The following is a 12,395-nucleotide window of genomic DNA, read 5'->3' as shown; positions in this document are numbered from 1 at the left end:
CTGCACTACTTCATGTTAATGATGGGCCCCGGTGATCCCCATGTTACAGATTGTTGGACACAACCGGTTCAAACAACTTCAACCTGGATTGAAAGACCTGTATCAGCAACAATGTAGCAAAACAGCAAGGTGTGTGCGTGCGTGCGTGCGTGCGTGCGTGCGTGTGTGTGTGTGCATACGTGTATGTGTGTGTGCATGTGTGTGTTACAGTCACTACCTCTCCAGCATGTAATGCAGGAGCCTTCTATCTGCTATCACAAAGGCACAATAGTTTAGTGGGATCCTTCCTCTGAACGTGCAAACTTTCCAAGGTTACATCTCGCCAGCAGCTGAGATCTTTACTGAAGCAACACACTACTCATTTGTCACTTACCATATAATTCAACATGGCAACTCGATGGGGACTCTGTGGAGCTGGAAAGATCAGCCATGACTTCAGTGTGGCCATTAAGACTCTGCCTCCTGGAGATCATCAGGTACGCAATATAAACAAGCTCAGTGCAGCTGCGCTGTCACACAGGATATGTCCTTTCAACTAAATAGATCTGCAAGGTGTGTGTGCATTTTTTTCTTGTTATGCACAGATTGCAGTCATTGCATCAAGGAGTATTGATCGTGCCAAAGATTTTGCCCCGCAGGAAGGTATTCCTAAGGCTAAGGTATGAGGAGCTGGCCAATGACCCAGAAATTGGTAAATTGGGAATAATCTGACTGCACAAATGGAGATAAGGGTGTGACGGTTTTATTGTTTGGGAAAAAAAACTTGTGTTCCCACAGACATTGTATATCTGGGAATGCTGCATACAGAACACTGGAGAGTTGGCATGCTGTTCCTCAAGGCTGGGAAAAATGTGCTGTGTGAAAAACCCTTTGCTATGAACTCCAGAGAGGTGAAAGACCTCGTTGCCACAGCCAAGAAAAACCATGTCTTCCTGATGGAGGTAAGGTTGAAGGGATGCAGTGGTCTCTGTACAGCTTTGCTCTGGTGTCACTTGCTAATAGTAGGGGTAATTGAAGGTGCTGTTTTGAAGCTACCACAACAAAAGAAAATATTTGTTTCAGGATGAAAAATAAAAGTAATCATTTTAAATGTTATGTAGCAAAAATGTAACATTTCAGGATACAGTTGGACTTGTGTCAGTATATACTGATGTACGAATGGTTAAAAATTAAATAAAGCAGCTTATTTTAGCACAATAAAAACACTATAAATGGAGAGGAATGGCTTCCTTAGATCTGTAAAAAAGTTGAAAATGTATCTACTGTGAGCTAGTTCAGGATATTATATTTTCTTTATGTTATATCTTGTAGGCATGTCAGTGCAATACTCCAGTGCAAAACCATTTATGAAATAGCAAATTGTTCTGAAGGGTATAAAATGTCTAAAACAGATTATAAAAAGGATGAACAAAACACAAGATACAAAGTGTAAATTAATACACTTTAATGGAGCTAATAATTGTGTTTTGTTATCTTAAGACAGATTGAGGATAGCTGTATCCAGTCTATGCAAAGCAAGCAGTTTGCTGACTGTAGCTTCATAATTAGGCATCCTAACAGACAGACCACTGCTCATGATGTTCTCATCTAACTCAAAGGAAAATAGCAGACAATCATATTTTTCAATATCTTAAACATTTCCTATAAGGTGAAAAAATACAGGTATTAAATATAAATAAATATAATATTACTATTTAATCTCTGCTTAATGTGGCACAAAAATAAATGAGTTTACATTTACTCTCCACTGCAGATTAGTTGAATATTACTGCCACGACAATACAAATTTGATGCTCACAAGACTCATATAAGAAGCAAAACTAGCAAAAATGATGGTTCATGGTACTTCATGGTGAAACTTGAGGTTCAAATGTTTAGTTCTGTAGCGAGACTGGATCATCTGCCCTTTTCCTCATAGGCCATCTGGTCCCGCTGTTTCCCTGTGTATGCTGAGGTGCGCAGGCTGCTGGCAGAGGAGGCGGTTGGGGATGTGAAGCTGGTAAAAGCCTACTTTGGCTCCCCTCAGCTCGACATTCCCCGATCAGTGCAGAAGGAGCTGGGTGGAGGAGCTCTGCTGGATATCGGAGTGTACTGCCTGCAGTTTGTTTTGATGGTGTTCAATGGTGAAAGGCCAGAGTCCATCCAAGCCACAGGGGTGCTGCTTGACTCAGGTATGATTCAGATCATGTGGGAGAAATAGGATGTATGTTAGTATCATTTACCACAGGGCGTGCTTCAGCGATCACAAACGCACACTTGAGCCTTGTCATAAAAAATCTAATAGAGGAAGAGAAGCACACTTTGTGTGATACAGAAGAATCACTTTTAAATGAATTGTCTAAAATGTAAACACCCCAGGACAGAATTTCACACAGAAAATCCAAGACTTATCATTAAAATGTCACACTAATACAAATCCCCCCAGAGAATACAGTAATACGGTAAAACTGGCAGGAGAATATGTAACTGCATGTCTCCCCAAAAGCTATCTATAATAATATAAAAAGCTTTTTTTTTTTTAGTTTAATGTAAGCAATTTTTTTGAATATATGATTTTTTTTACTTATATATATAAAATATATAAAGATGACACTGTAAATAAGCTGCAGAGGTCTAAAACAACATTTTAATGCTAATTTATTTGATGCTTTCAATAATTTAATGTTTTTGAATGTTTAACAGGAGTGGATGAATCAGTGGTTGTGACGATGAAATTCTCCAGGAAGAGGATGGCCTTGTGTGCCTTTTCAATTGCAGCCCGACTACCAAATGACGCTGTCATTGCGGGCACTAAGGGTCCATTAAAGTATGCTATGCTCGTCCTTTGCAGGACCATTTGAGTTCATTAAGAAATTACAGGGACATGCAAAGACTGTGCTGACTGATGATTAATTTCACATTTAATTAAACCAATATATTCAGACATAGATTTCACTGTATTTGATGAATTTGCAAATTGAGGGACTGAAACAAAAGTTTGCTTCCTTTTCACTGTACAGGTTCTTGGCCCCATGCACTGCCCCACCAAACTGGTGGTGAATGACAAGGAAACAGAGTACCCTCTGCCTGAGCCGTGTCTCCCTCTGAATTTTACCAACTGCGCCGGGCTGCGCTATGAGGCAGGAGAAGTGAGGCAGCGCCTGCTTAAAGGTAGGTCATGATAAAAGGAAATGTGTGTATTTCTCTCTGAAGAGACAGCCTAAACCACTGCTTCAAAGGAAAGCTGAATTTGTAAGAAGGACACTGCGGTTTAGACAATCACTTGCATTCTCAGGGCGACAAATGAAAATGTAGAAGTATACACCAATTATACTCATCAGATTATGACTGAATGTAATGAGTGCTTGGAATGTCCTTTAGCTCACAGAATATTACAGTACTGTTACTTTTACTTCTAATAATAATTTACATAATCTTTATATTCCTGCCTTGTCATAAATTACAGTTCATTCTAAATATGTACATAATTTACACTTATTATAATTTAACATCTGTCCATGAGCCAGAATTTGGATAAAACTTCTCTTCATTTGCAGGACTTAATTAGAGCCCACGGATGCCTCTGGCAGATTCTGTCTTGCTGACAGAGATCATGGCTGAAATCAGGAAACAAGTGGGAGTTGTCTTTAACCAAGACAGCCAGTGAAGCCACTGTCAAGCAGAGTTGTTTCACCTGACCAAATCCTACTAAGATGTAACAGAAGGAGTTGCTTGAGGCAGCTGGAATGAGCCGATCAATCAGAGCACCACGTGACAAAGCATGGCAGCTGTGAAGGACTCAGTAAATTTTTGGAATAGGTAAATGTTGGTTGCATTATTAGGCAGTTTGCTCTCTGTGTAGTCTTTTTAGCTTCAATATAGACCCATGATAGCTCAAAACATAGTTATCCTACCCCAGATCTACTATGTAAATACCGTGAAATACACTACATGAGAAACATTGCCAAATTTTGTATTACACAGATTAAGCAGAGAGATTGAAAATATGATTTAAACCAGATGAATCGCAACGCAAACAGATAGAGCAACTGCCTTGTGTGTCACCATCCTGTAATGAAGTCCTAGTCCTTTAAAGATAAACTCAGCTGTCACTGTGAGGTGTGTGATTGATGAATCCAATAAAGGGCTGATTGTGAAAGCCATGTTTCATTTCAAATATCATCCGCTGGAGAGAAGAAGAGACTTCGAGTGGCACATTTGAATCAAAGTGTTCTGTCATGTCTGACCCTTGCAGCGGTGTACAAATAGATTCAAAAATAGGTTGCACTGTCTGATTTTCAAGGTTAAGACTTAGAAAGGTTTTTATGAGTCAGCGAAGGGTATGGCTCATTTAATACTTCGTCTCAACCTTATAGGCTCACATGACTGATAAAAACTGAAGAATGTTTCACTGATATAAAATTTACCCCTTAAATTCAAAATGATAGATTTTGATTATTTGATTAATGGATAATATAATTATATACATATCTCTCTATACATCCTGTGCTGTGTGTCTTAGTTAAAATAGGCTAAATAAATGTGACATGCAGCTTTAAACAAGGTAGTAAGAAATATCAGCTCTAACATGTCCCCTGTTTTTTGAGAAACAAGTGAGCTCAAGTGATTTATGTCGTACAAACAAATAAATGATGCTTTCCATTTTAAAATCAACAGTAGCTCAAGATATAACTAGAGCAGTTATTATGCCATGAACCAACGTTTAGACTGCAAAATATACAACTAATTTACAACTGATGTGATTGTAGTAGAATAAAGTTACATCAAACTAAACACATAACAGACAAATTAAAAATATTGCAAGTATTATCATAGGTACTTTATCAATCCAAAGGAAAATAAAAATGCCAGTGCAGCTTGATTAAGACAAATTTTTAACATTAGTCAGCACAAAACATAAAGCAAGGAAATAAAAGTCAATGTAGTGTTATTACACATCGATTGAAGGCAAAGAGCTCCCCTTAGTGGGGTAAGACGAGATAAGAAATTGGAACAAAAAAGCACATTGGTTTAAATGCTCTCCTTTCATGGCTAATATTAGAATTCGGTTTTTAATACCACTCCGTCTGCATGGTGTTATTTTTATTCCACAAATGCAATAAATTTTAAGAAGACACATTATTGGTTCCAATGTTGGCAGCACTTTCTGGAAAATATCTGGATGGCTGCTAAAAATGTAACAGAAGCAATCCGCTGTATCGTTCAACAATACTGCAACAATATGGCTTCAAAATTTAGATAGCTGTTGCATTTTTAGCTTTTGCCTTTATTTCAAATGTATTTTAAATACCTTCATGTGGTGATTTTGCATTTTTGTAATCCTAAAACATTTAAACTGTTTTTATGAATGTTTTTAATATTTATTTATTTATTCTTTCTTTTTTTTTCTTTTGTAGCATTTTGTTTCTTTTCATTGATTCAAAGCTATATTATATAACACTGCAATGCCCGTATCTCCATATATCTCCACTGTGATGCAAAAATACTGGCAAACTTAAAAAGTTACGTCATAAAGTCCACATGTATGCTGTGTCGCCACTCTGAGGCCGAGTACAGTAGCTGCTGAGTTGAACTTAATCTCGCAATCAGCGGTGTCCAATATGGCAACCGGGTGGGGAAACTCATGACCTTACGGTGGCCCTGAAAACTTCCATTTGCTGAACAACAGATATGTCTTTTATCAAACCACTGTTCACAAATCTACCCAGTCATTCAAACATAAAAATTTCCCTCATCATTCAGCGGTTAGACGTGCTGTTGAAATCAGTTTCTTACATCATTTTATTGACACAGTGTTGTATATCTGGAGTAACACGACAAGAAATCCGCAAAGTATGGTAAGAAAGTTCCGAAACTCCCATCAGCTACGCATGCGTAATCGGTCACGTTATGGTCACTCGTATGATATACCATAGGCTATTTTACTTGGGGTGGAAATGAACAATAATAATAATACCTGATTTCATTTATGACATATGACATTGAATTAGAATAATATTAGAAGAATATTAGAATTTCATGGGCGTGATTTAGATGTCACGTACAAGAAACAGTAAGTATAATGTTACCATGGATACAGTGAGACACGCTACTCTGTACACTGTTTATATATTTTTGAAAAGGTTAATGCGCTAAAATAATTAATATCAGTTTCTTGTGGTGATATGCTGATATATATCATGGGATTACATTAATAGTGATGAAATCTTAAAAATGAGCGGAATCTTGGGCAAGTTCTGTTGCGTAACCGTTGCTGTCTTAGTACACATCTATCGTCAGTTTTAAGATTTTAAGAAAAATATCAATACGCCCAATAATGTGAAGCAAAAATAAACTGTTAATGAATATTGCGAGAATCTTTCCTACGTGAAGAAAAACTATACTTTGTAATGGCCGAGAGTTTTAAAAAGACAGGTCAGATGAAATCCATGTTTGGTTTTTTCCACGTTATTCCCACCCCCTTTCTTGCACCACCGCTAGAAGTCGCTTAATATCAAAAAGTATGTATTGTTTCTAAAAATGGACTTGTGCTAACAAGCTAAGAGGCAGTTATTTTTACAGGGCAGTCTCGTTTAGTAGGTGTCTTCTCCCGATTTGCAGGATTTCCAAGAGGTCATAGCGCAGGCTTTTTTTTCTCTGAAGCAACACTATAGCCTACTCATTTGTCACTTGTCAACATGGCAACTCGATGGGAACTCTGTGGAGCTGGAAAGATCAGCCATGATTTTAGTGTGGCCATTAAGACTCTGCCTCCGGGAGATCATCGGGTACTCAATTAAAGGAAGTTCGGTACAACATTGTCACACAGAGTGTCCCCTATACACTGAACAGGTGTGCAGTGTGTGCGTTTGTTTGAGTTTGTTTTGTTGTTCTTTTTCTTTCCTTTTCTAATGTTATGCATAGATTGCAGTCATTGCATCGAGGAGTATTGACCGTGCCAAAGATTTTGCCCAGAAACATTGTATTCCTAAGACCTATGGCAGCTATGAGGAGCTGGCCAATAACCCAAAAATTGGTAATAATCTGACTGCACAATTAGAGATAAGGGTGTGACGGTTTTATTGTTTGGATGAAAAACTTGTGTTCCCACAGACATTGTATATCTGGGAATGCTGCATACAGAACACTGGAGAGTTGGCATGCTGTTCCTCAAGGCTGGGAAAAATGTGCTGTGTGAAAAACCCTTTGCTATGAACTCCAGAAAGGTTAAAGACCTCGTTGCCACAGCTAAGAAAAACCATGTCTTCCTGATGGTGGTAAGGCTGAAGGGATGAAGTGCTGTCATTTATAGCTTTGCCCTGAGGACACTTGCTAACAGTAGTGGTAACTTAAGGGTCAGTTTTTACAGTGCCACAGAATAAGGAAAGAATTGTCCATTTCAGGAGGAAACCGAAGGCAATTATCTTAAATCTTCTAAATCTCTTTTTTTTTTTTTACAATTTACTAAGAAAGTGGAAAAAGGTACAATAATTTTTCAATTTTACAACAAAAAATTCCAAATATGCAGATCAACATGGTCTGGACATGGACATGGCAGATGGCTCATAGGGGGTAAAATGATTGGTGGGTTTTTTTTCTCTACTATTGTAGGGTCTTTGCCTTACAATTGAAAGCACTTTGAGTCAAGTGTTGTTGTGATAAATAAAATTGAATTGAATTGAATTGAATTGAAAGAGGAATTATTGTCATGCATGCAGCTGTTGTAAAAACAGCAATAAGAAAATATAAGTCACTAAACTAATGCCTTTCCAAAACACAGCAAAAGTTAATAATCAGTTTGGAAAATGTTATTGTTTTTATTATTATTTGAGGGTTATCAGCCTCACAGGCATGCAGTTAACATTATCTGTGCTCAGATGGAATGGGATTCAGGTTGCTATTGCAACCTGTGGCCACAGCCAGACACATCTGCACCTGGCTTGATGATCACATTTTAATTCCCATTTCGTGCACAATACACCTGCAGCTTTCAATGTTTTTCTGTTCTTGCTTCTTCTAAATTAACTGTTAGCCACATAAAATGCAACTGTGTATTTGTTTTTGGCTTACACCACTAAGAAACCCAATGGTCAAATTATATACATGGATTGTAAGAAATTGCCATTCCTATTATTTTACATTATTGACAGGAAAAATTATTGTTCACAGTACAGATTTGCCACAACAGTCATATAACTGAGGAGCTTTATAATAAATGCCTGCTCAGGTGAAACTTCAGTTTCAACTATTTAGTTCTGTAGCGAGACTGGATCAAAATATCTGGATCTGCCCTTTTCCTCATAGGCCATCTGGTCCCGCTGTTTCCCTGTGTATGCTGAGGTGCGCAGGCTGCTGGCAGAGGAGGCGGTTGGGGATGTGAAGCTGGTAAAAGCCTACTTTGGCTCCCCTCGGCTCAAAGTGCCTCGCTCAGAGCAGAAGGAGCTGGGTGGAGGAGCTCTGCTGGATGTACTGCCTGCAGTTTGTGTTGATGGTGTTCAATGGTGAAAGGCCAGAGTCCATCCAAGCCACAGGGGTGCTGCTTGACTCAGGTATGATTCAGATCATGTGGGAGAAATAGGATGTGTGTTAGTATCATTTACCACAGGGCGTGCTTCAGCAATCACAAACGCACGCTTGAGCCTTGCCATAAAAAAACAAATAGAGGAAGAGAAGCACACTTTGTGTGATACAGAGGAATCACTTTTAAATGAATTGTCTAAAATGTAAACACCCCAGGACAGAATTTCACACAGAAAATCCAAGACTTATCATTAAAATGTCACACTAATCCAAATCCCCCCAGAGAATACAGTAATACGGTAAAACTGGCAGGAGAATATGTAACTGCATGTCTCACTGAAGGATATCTTAGTGCAAAACCATCATATAATATATGTATTAAGCATTTTCTTTTCTTCATGGAAGGCATTTGGCAATTTATTGAATAATAAAAAATAGTTTCTTTCATTGTGTATACTATCTTCTTAAAAAAACTAATAAATAAACCTAATTCCAAACTCAGTTTAAATATATAATAAAAAGATTTGCATCTGCAGAGGTCTAAAACAACATTTTAATGCTAATTTGTTTGATGCTTTCAATAATTTCATGTTTTTGAATGTTTAACAGGAGTGGATGAATCAGTGGTTGTGACGATGAAATTCTCCAGGAAGAGGATGGCCTTGTGTGCCTTTTCAATTGCAGCCCGACTACCAAATGACGCTGTCATTGCGGGCACTAAGGGTCCATTAAAGTATGCTATGCTCGTCCTGTACAGGACCATTTGAGTTCATTAAGAAATTACAGGGACATGCAAAGACTGTGCTGACTGATGATTAATTTCACATTTAATTAAACCAATATATTCAGACATAGATCTCACTGTATTTGATGAATCACTGTATTTGATGAATTTGCAAATTGAGGGACTGAAACAAAAGTTTGCTTCCTTTTCACTGTACAGGTTCTTGGCCCCATGCACTGCCCCACCAAACTGGTGGTGAATGACAAGGAAACAGAGTACCCTCTGCCTGAGCCGTGTCTCCCTCTGAATTTTACCAACAGCGCCGGGCTGCGCTATGAGGCAGGAGAAGTGAGGCAGTGCCTGCTTAAAGGTAGGTCATGATAAAAGGAAATGTGTGTATTTCTCTCTGAAGAGACAGCCTAAACCACTGCTTCAAAGGAAAGCTGAGTTTGTAAGAAGGACACTGCGGTTTAGACAATCACTTGCATTCTCAGGGCGACAAATGAAAATGTAGAAGTATACACCAATTATACTCATCAGATTATGACTGAATGTAATGAGTGCTTGGAATGTCCTTTAGCTCACAGAATATTACAGTACTGTTACTTTTACTTCTAATAATAATTTACACAATCTTTATATTCCTGCCTTGTCATAAATTGCAGTTCATTATGGATATGTACATAAGTTACACTTATTAAAATATAACATCTGTCCATAAGCCAGAATTTGGATAAAACTTCTCTTCATTTGCAGGACTTAATTAGAGCCCACGGATGCCTCTGGCAGATTCTGTCTTGCTGTCAGAGATCATGGCTGAAATCAGGAAACAAGTGGGAGTTGTCTTTAACCAAGACAGCCAGTGAAGCCACTGTCAAGCAGAGTTGTTTCACCTGACCAAATCCTACTAAGATGTAACAGAAGAAGCAGTGGGATGTACTATGAAGGAAGTTCAACATAGCCAGGTTTATTTTGCAATGGGTGGTTTGACAAAACCTAAAATCTAAAACCCAGAGAAAATGCATATCACAACAGTGTTTAACAGCTTTCTCTGCTAAGCTAAGCTTTCTGCTTCACATTCACATGAAAAGGACAGGTTTAGCAACAGATGACTTTTTTCTATATGAAATTATCCCTATAACTGATTCCTTCTCTATCTTCTGCCGGGTACCAGGCAGGGGGTGTTATGACAGCTTCCTACCCCATTTTCAAGTACATTTTGTGACAAAGGCACACTCAAACTCGACACTCTCTCTCTTTATCTTTCTCACACTCACACACTCCACAAGAAGGTTGTTGATTTATGTACCTGTGCGTTTTTTAATGTTTGTGTTCCAGGTTTTGTATATTTGTTTTTCTTACAGGTGCGGCAGTTGGCAATACGTTGTGCATTTGTACTCTATCGTTATTATTACATGTTTGGCACAACAGTGCCTACAGATCATAATTCTGATTGCAAAAGCTGCCAGGCAGGACAGGATTTTTTTTTTTTTTTTAATGAGCATGATTCTTTCATTAGTGTCACTTCATGGGCTCAGAAACCTTTCTAAATCACTTTATGTAAACACAGTTTGCTGCTCTATAAGCTCTATCAGGTAAAGAAGCCATATGATCCAGAAATAGAAGAAGAAATGCTGACATTTTCCTTTGGCTAAGTTCATCAAAATGGACTGAAGCAAAGTGCAAAACTGCTCTATGGTCAGATTAATAGAATTTCAAAATTATTATTACAAAACATGAACATCATATCCTTCAGACTAGAGAAGGGAGGTAACATCCAGCTTGTTATCATATGGTTTTTCTTCTGTGTTCTATTGTGAATAAAATTTGACAACTTCCTTTCTGTAAATAGAATCAAACAAGATGAAATATCTGTAAAGTATCTATCTATCTATCTATCTATCTATCTATCTATCTATCTATCTATCTATCTATCTATCTATCTATCTATCTATCTATCTATCTATCTATCTGTCTGTCTGTCTGTCTGTCTGTCTGTCTGTCTGTCTGTCTGTCTGTGTAACCTTATTGCAAGGTTTTTTAGGGGCTTTTTGTTGTAAGATATGACTTAAAAGTTGCTCATTAAAAAGATCTTTTAACAATAGAGAATCTATATTGCATTTAAAATGTATTATAAATAAAATAATCAGAGAAAAAATGGTTCTTCCAGATGATTTTAAACTGAATTTACAAACACAAATTAATACATTATACATAGCTGACCGGTCGGGCTGAGTTTTAAGTTCAACCTAATATATTGTTACCCCATTAATCTTGCTTCATAGTCCACCCCTCTGCGTGAGGCAATTGAAACGAGCAGATCTATCAGAGCACCACATGACAAAGTATGGGAACAGTGACTATGATTAACCACCAAATTAAAGAGTCATCAAATTTTTGGAACATGTAAATTTTGGTTGCATTATTAGGGAGTTTGATCTTTATAGTCTTTTTAGCTTCATGATAGAGCCATGACAGAGCAAATTATAATTATCATACCCCAGAGCTACCATTTAAATACAGCAAACTTCTTGAAAAACATTGACAATGTTTTTATTACACAGAAGAAAAAGATTTAAATCAAACAAATCGCAGTGTAAACAGATAGAGCTTCTGCCTTTTGTGTCACCATCCTGTGATGGAGTCCTAGTCATTTAATGAAAAAAAACCAACAGCTGTCACTGTGAGGTGTTTGATTGATTAACTCAATAAAGGACTAATTGTGAAAGCCATGTTCATTTGAAATATCATCCACTGGAGAGAAGAAGCAACTTCAAGTGGCACATGTTGAAGTGTTCTGTTGTGTCTGACTATTGCACTGGTATAGAAACAAATTCAAAAATAGGTTGTACTGTCTGATTTTCAAGGTTAGGACTTAAGAAAGGCTTTTTCAGTCAGGGAAGGGTATGGCTTATTTAATATTTTTACTTTTAATTTCAACCGTTGGGATTTGCAGGACTGATAAAAACCTGAAGGATATATAGAATTATATATAGTAGGGCCATGTCTAAATATATATAAAAACACACATTTATGTATACATACATACAGAATTTATCCCATGGCTTCAAAATGACATATTTTTATTATTTGATTTTGGGTAATTTAATCATAGATATATCTTTCTATACATCTGCTGTGTTTATACTAAAAACCTTTATGCTATTTAATG

General features: G+C 37.4%; 2 pseudogenes across 1 annotated transcript; both read left to right on the top strand.

Moving 5' to 3' along the window:
* The first annotated feature begins 386 nt into the window (after positions 1-386).
* On the top strand, positions 387-3,646 carry LOC147338702 (trans-1,2-dihydrobenzene-1,2-diol dehydrogenase-like; annotated as a pseudogene).
* A 2,582-nt stretch (positions 3,647-6,228) lies between these two features.
* Positions 6,229-11,318, top strand: LOC147338701 (trans-1,2-dihydrobenzene-1,2-diol dehydrogenase-like; annotated as a pseudogene). The gene is made up of 7 exons (XR_015130196.1): positions 6,229-6,767; positions 6,904-7,015; positions 7,093-7,256; positions 8,284-8,528; positions 9,109-9,222; positions 9,420-9,593; positions 9,980-11,318. The product of XR_015130196.1 is annotated as a trans-1,2-dihydrobenzene-1,2-diol dehydrogenase-like (transcript).
* The last annotated feature ends 1,077 nt before the right edge of the window (positions 11,319-12,395 follow it).

Source organism: Aulonocara sp. 'chitande type north' Nkhata Bay, linkage group LG1 (genome assembly GCF_057382095.1).
Source record: "Aulonocara sp. 'chitande type north' Nkhata Bay isolate Kocher_YH1m ecotype deep benthic linkage group LG1, A_spYH_male_GT1.1, whole genome shotgun sequence".
Classification (NCBI taxonomy): Eukaryota; Metazoa; Chordata; class Actinopteri; order Cichliformes; family Cichlidae; genus Aulonocara; species Aulonocara sp. 'chitande type north' Nkhata Bay.
The sequence above is the reverse complement of the archived record's forward strand: the minus strand, read 5'-3'. Positions and strand labels throughout refer to the sequence as shown.